Here is a 6,840-nt window from a genome sequence, read left to right as displayed (position 1 = left end):
CCTTCCCTGCATGCTCTCTCTCTCTCCCCGTCTCTCCCAAAATAAGTAAAACTTAAAAAAAAAACAACAAAGGAGGAAATTCTCTCTTTGGGAAAAAAAAAAAAAAAAAAAACATGCTAAATGAGGGGCACCTGGCTGGCTCAATGAAGCATGTGACTCTTGATCTTGGGGCTGTAGGTTCGGGCCCCACATTGGGTATAGAGATTACTTAAAACTAAAATCTTTTTTTTTTTTAATTTTTTTTTTAACGTTTTATTTATTTTTGAGACAGGGAGAGACAGAGCATGAACAGGGGACGGTCAGAGAGAGGGAGGCATAGAATCTGAAACAGGCTCCAGGCTCTGAGCTGTCAGCACAGAGCCCGACACGGGGCTCGAACTCACAGACCGCGAGATCATGACCTGAGCCACCCAGGCGCCCCAAAACTAAAATCTTTTTTAAAAAGACATTATGGGGGCAACTGGGTGGCTCAGTTGGTTAAGCATCCGACTTTGGCTCAGGTCATGATCTCATGAAAGCATGAGTTGGAGCCCCGAGTTGGGCTCTGTGCTGACAGCTCAGAGCCTGGAGCCTGCTTCGGATGTGTCTCCCTCTCTCTCTGCCCCTTCCCTGCTCACACTCTGTCTGTCTCCCTCTAAAAATAAACATTAATTTTTTTTTTAAATAAAAAAAGACATTATGCTAAATTAAAGAAGCCAGACACAAAGGACAAATACTGTGTGGTTCCACTTATATGAGATACATAGAATATAATAGGGACAGAATGCCATATAGAGGGTACCGGGAGCTGGAGTTATTCCTTAGTGGGTACAGAGCTTCTGTTGGGGGTATTGAAAAAATTTTGGAAATAGTAGTGGTAATGGTTGTGTGACATTGTGAATATATTAATGCCACTGAATTGTACACATAAAATGGCAAAAAAAATATAGTAAATTTTGTGTATATTCTACCACAATTTAAAAAAAATTAAGGGGCACCTGGGTGGCTCAGTTGGTTAAGTGTCCAACTTCTGCTTAGGTCATGATCCCACCACTCGTGAGTTTGAGCCCTGTGTCGGGCTCTGTGCTGACAGCTGGGGGCCTGGACCCTGCTTCGGATTCTGTGTGTGTCTCTCTCTCTGCCCCTCCCCCACTCATGCTCTGTCTCTGTCTCTCTCAAAAATAAATAAACATTTAAAAAAAATAAAACTTAGCATTGGACCCTTTGCTCTAGTTTGCCTTTAACTCAAAGAATCCTAAGAGGTAAGTTGGGAAACCAGCTCAGATTGGGGTGTGGGTATAGCAAATGGCTAGCTGTGGGGGCTCCAACACCCAGCTCTTCCCCTTCCTAGCTGAAGGACATTGAACAGGTTCCCCAACCTCTCTGAGCCTCAGTTTTGTCATGTGTCAAAGGAAAAGGAAAAAGAAGCCTTAAAGAATAAGGAAGCCATAAAGGTCTATGTAAAAACCACATATTGTGAGTTTCTATTGTTAAGACATATCCAGAAGAGGTGAATCCATGGAGACAGAAAACGGATTGGGAGGGGCAGGTAGGAGGTCAGAATCGGGGGGGGGGGGACTGCTTAATGGTTAAAGGTCTATGGTTTTAGGTCTATGCCTAAAGGTTTATGCCTCGGAGGTCATAAACATGTTCTGGAACTGGAGAGCGGTGGTGGCGCAACACTGAATGTACTAAATGCTACTGACTCGTTCACTTTAAAATGGTTAGCTTTACGTGATGGGAATTTCACCTCAATAAAAAGCACTAGCTGTAACTTGGGCAACTGAGAATTAAATGGGAGGGCAAATGCAGAGGACTCAACACCAGGCAAGGCACAAAGGAAGTGCTTGGTAAATAGTAGTTACTATTATTAATATTGGGCTGCCCCAGATGCCTGGAAATGCGCGACTGGAGCTCAGCAGTGTCTGCCCTCTCCCGAGTGGGACCAGAAACTGCAGTGCACAAATACTCCTTTACCATCAACTGTGCACAAAACACTGTGTTAGGCCCTGATAGGGCGACCAACTCATCCTGTTTTCCAGGGACTCAACCAGGGACTTTCCTGATTTGAAAAAAGGAAGCTCCAAGTACCGAGAACCCTTCATTCCCTGGAAAACTAGGACAACTGGTCACCTTAAAGCACTGATGTAGTATGGGTTATGTGGGTGGGGAGGTCAAGGACAACTGAGATTCAAAAGAGTAAGGGGCACCTGGCTGGCTCAGTCGGTAGAGCATACAACTCTTGATGTTGGATTCTTGATCTTGAAGTTTGAGTTTGAGCCCCATGTTGGGATGTAGAAATTACTTTTAAAAAAAGAAAGAAAATGGGCACCTGGGTGGCTTAGTCGGTTAAGTGTCTGACTTCGTTCAGCTCAGGTCATGATCTCGCAGTTCTTGAGTTCGAGCCCCACGTTGGGCTCTGTACTGACAGCTCAGAGCTTGGAGCCTGCTTCGGATTCTGTGTCTCCCTCTCTCTCTGCCCCTCCCCTACTTGCTCTCTGTCTCTCTTTCTTGGAAGTAAATAAACGTTAAAAAAAAATTAAAAAAAGAAAGAAAAGAAAAGAAAAAAGGAGAAAGAGTAAGAATTAGGCAATGCAGTGGGAGAAACATACCAGGAGGAGAGACCAGCAGGTGCAAAACCTTGAAATGAAGAGAAGCATGAAGTGTTTCATTAAGGAGCTGAAAGAAGGTAGAAGGAGTAGAAAGTATCCTACCTCACTCCACCTCGACAGGTAGGTAGGGGCAGATGAGATTCGGCCTCTAGGCTGGTTTTGTTTCTTATATAAGAGCCATTTGAGAAGGCATTGAGGCTTCTAGGCAGTGGGGTGGGAGAGTGATGAATCAGGCTTACATTTGAAATACAATGGGGAACTGATCTGAGGGAGGCCATTGTGGAGGGGAGCAGGGAGACGTTGAGGAGGCTGCTGTGAGCAACTTGGCAAGAGATACCGGATGAGGACCAGGGTGTTGTAGGTTGAAACAAGGGTGTGGCTTGCGATGGGGCTGGATGGGGAAAGGGGTGAGGTGAGAGTGTTCGGGTGAGCTTCTGGATTCCTTAAGGCGTGAGCTTTGAGGAAGATCAGCTTCCCTGGTGGTTGTGCTCCATTAGAGAAATAGTCTCAGCTGAGCTCAGATGCAACTGGAGACACGGTTTGGTAAGAGGAGGGATAGGAATCAGCACCTTAAGGAGCTCTTGGTCAAGTTAAACTCAGCCCAGGGTTACCTAAGGCCTTCTGGGAACCTCCGAACAGCCACACATGGTGCTCAGTGCTTTCTGTGCTTGATCACTCTAATCGTCCCAGCTCTTGCATCCTACATAGGGGGAAACAGAAGCTCAGAGATGTGGAGTATCTTACCTGAAGTCACACAGCTGCTGAGTGGCAGGGTGGTTTTTCAAAACTGAGTCCTTTTGATCCCACAGTTGTTTTGTTTTTCTTTATTTTTCTTCTTTCATACAATATTTGATTCACGTGTAAAAAGACATGTAGCTTATTTGGATATAATTTGGAAAAACTAACTGTAAAAAGACATTTTGAGACAGTCAAAGGTCTCCAAAAATGGTCTGGGTATTAATACTAAAAAATTATCGTTATTTTTATTAAGTATGATGATGGCATTGTAGTTATGTTTTAAAAAATTCATACTGAGGAGGTGCCTGGCTGGCTCAGTCAGTGGAGCATGACGGTTCTCAGGGTTGTGAGCTCAAGCCCTATGTTGGGTGTAGAGATTGCTTAACAATAAAATCTTAGGTGCCTGGGTGGCTCAGTCGGCTGAGCGTCCAACTTCGGCTCAGGTCATGATCTCGCTTTGGGCTCTGTGCTGACAGCCTGGAGCCTGCTTTGAATTCTGTGTCTCCCTCTCTCTCTGCCCCTCCCCCACTCATGCTCTGTCTCTCTCTCTCTCTGTCAAAAATAAATATTAAAAAAAATTTTGGGGGCGCCTGGGTGGTTCAGTCGGTTAAGCAGCCAACTTCGGCTCAGGTCATGATCTCGCGGTCCGTGAGTTCGAGCCCCGCGCAGGCTCTGTGCTGACAGCTCAGAGCCTGGAGCCTGTTTCGGATTCTGTGTCTCCCTCTCTCTGACCCTCCCCTGTTCATGCTCTCTCTCTGTCTCAAAAATAAATAAAAACGTTAAAAAAAAATGTTTTTTAAATAAAAAAAAAATTAAAAAAAAACCAATACAATCTTAAAAAAAATTCATATTGTGGGTGGTTCAGTCGGTTTAAGTGTCCGACTCATGATTTTAGCTCAGGTTATAATCTCATGGTTGTGAGATCGAGCCCCAGGTCAGGCTCTCTGTACTGACAGTGTGGAGGCTGCTTGGGATTCTCTCTCTCCTCTCTCTGTCTCTCCTCATTCTGGCTCTCTCTCTCAAAATAAATAAGTAAACTTTTATTTTATTTTATTTTATTTTATTTTATTTTAAAGTAATTTATTTCCCATTTTGTGCACTGTTAGCATCTCCTCCCACCCCCCATAATAAGTAAACATTTAAAAACAAAAATTTTCAAAATCCATACTGAAAGCTTTTCCTCTCAGATTAGGAGCAAGGCAAGGATGTCCACTCTGGTCACTTCTATTCAACATAGTATTGTAAGTCCTAGCCAGAACAATGAGGCAAGAAAATGAACTAAAAGCCATCCAAATTGGAAAGGAAGAAGTAAAATTATCTCTGTCCATAGATAACATGATTTTATATGTAGAAAACCCTAAGGATTCCACACACACACACACAAAAACTGTTGGAGTTAATAAACTAACTCAGTAAAGTTGCATGATACAAAATCAACACTCAAAACTCAAGTGTATTTCAGGGCGCCTGGGTGGCTCAGTGGGTTGAGTGTCTGACTTCAGCTCAGGTCATGATCTCACGGTTCGTGAGTTTGAGCCCTGTGTCAGGCTCTGTACTGACAGCTCAGAGCCTGGAGCCTGCTTCAGATTCTGTGTCTCCCCCTCTCTCTCTGCCCCTTCTCTCTCTCTCTGCCCCTTTCCTGCTCATGCTTTGTCTCTCTCTGTCTCAACAATAAATAAACATTTAAAAACATTAAAAAAGAAAACTTCATATGGAATCTCAAGGAACCCTGAATAGTCTGAACAATTTTGAAAACGTTGGAGGATTCACACTTCCTTTTTTTGTTGTTGTTTCAAGTTTTCATTTAAATTCTAGTTAGTTAACTCATACTTCCTGATTTCAAAGCATGTTACAAAGCCACAGTAATCAAAACAATGAGGTGTTGGCATACAGACAGATATAGATCGATGGAATAGAATAGAGAACCCAGAAATAAAACCCTTACTTACATGGGCAAATGATCTCTGACAAAGGTGCCAAAGCCACTCAATGTGGAAAGGACAATGTCTTCAACAAATGGTCTTGGAAAAATTAGATATCCACATGCAAAAGAATGAAGTTGGATGGGTAAGGGGCATTAAGGAATCTACTCCTGAAATCATTGTTGCACTATATGATAACTAACTTGGATGTAAATTAAAAAATAAATATTTTTTTAAAAAAAGAATGAAGTTGGGACCCTTATCCTATGCCATCTACAAAAATTAGCTCGGGGTGTGTGTGTGTGTGGGGGGGTGCTTGGGTGGCTCAATCGGTTGAGCGGCTGACTTCAGATCTGATCATGATCTCACAGTTCGTGGATTTGAGCCCACATTGGGCTCTGTGCTGACAGTGTAGAGCCTGCTTCAGATTCTCTGTTTCCCTCTCTCTCAAAAATAAATAAATAAACATTAAAAAAAAAATTAGCTCAGGAGAACCTGGCTGGCTCAGTTGGTAGAGCATGTGACTTTTTTTTTTTTTTAACTAATCTCTACACCCAACAATGGGGCTCAAACTCACAACCCCCCCGCCCAAGATCAAGAGTCCATACTCTACTGTCCGTACCCTACAGCATATGACTCTGGATCTTGGGGTCATGAGTTCAAGCCCCATGTTGGGGGTAGAGTTTGCTCAAAAAAAAAAAAAAATTAGCTTAAAATGGATTAAAGACTGAAATGTAAGACCTGAAACTCCTAGAAGAACTCCTAGAAGAAAGCAGAGAGGAAAAGCTTCATGGCATTGGAGTTGTTAATGGTTTCTTAGACATGATACCAAAAGCACAGGCAACAAAAGCAAAAATAGACAAATAGGACTACATCAAACTGAATCATTTGTGTACTTAAAAGGGGCACCTGGGTAGCTCAGTCGGTTAAGGGTTCGACTTCGGCTCAGGTCATGATCTCATGGCTCATGGTTTGGAGCCTCACATCCAGCTCTGTGCTGACAGCTCAGAGCCTGGAGCCTGCTTGGGATTCTGTGTTTCCCTCTCTCTCTGCCCCTCCTCCACTCACACTCTGTCTCTCTCTCTCTCTCTCAAAAATAAACATTTAAAAAAATTCTTAAAAAAGATACAACAGGGGTGCCTGGATGGCTCAGTTGGTTGAGCATCTGACTCTTGATTTCAGCTCAGGTCATGATCTCACAGTTGTGAGATCGAGCCCTGTGTGAGGCTCCTCGCTAGGTGTGGAGTCTGCTTAAGATTCTCTTTCTCTCCCTCTCTCTCTGTCCCTTCCCCGACCCAAAACAGGACACAACAAAGTGAAAGGTGACCGACTGAATGAGAGAAGATATTTGCAAATCATCTATCTGATAACAGGTTACTATCCAGAATACATAAAGATATTCTCTGGATGGACTGCGTGTAGAAAAAAGGTTTAGATAACTTTGGTATACCGCCTCAATTTGCTCACCTGTAAGGGCACTTGATCGTAGGTTAACCTGTGTATAGCTCTTCATATCTTTCCTGGCCCAGCACTCGATGCCGCTGCTGCTGTTCCTGTTTTGTTGCTGTTGACGAGAGCTCTGGACTAAG

Source organism: Panthera onca, chromosome D3 (genome assembly GCF_046562875.1).
Source record: "Panthera onca isolate mPanOnc1 chromosome D3, mPanOnc1 haplotype 2, whole genome shotgun sequence".
Lineage (NCBI taxonomy): Eukaryota > Metazoa > Chordata > Mammalia > Carnivora > Felidae > Panthera > Panthera onca.
The sequence above is the reverse complement of the archived record's forward strand: the minus strand, read 5'-3'. Positions refer to the sequence as shown.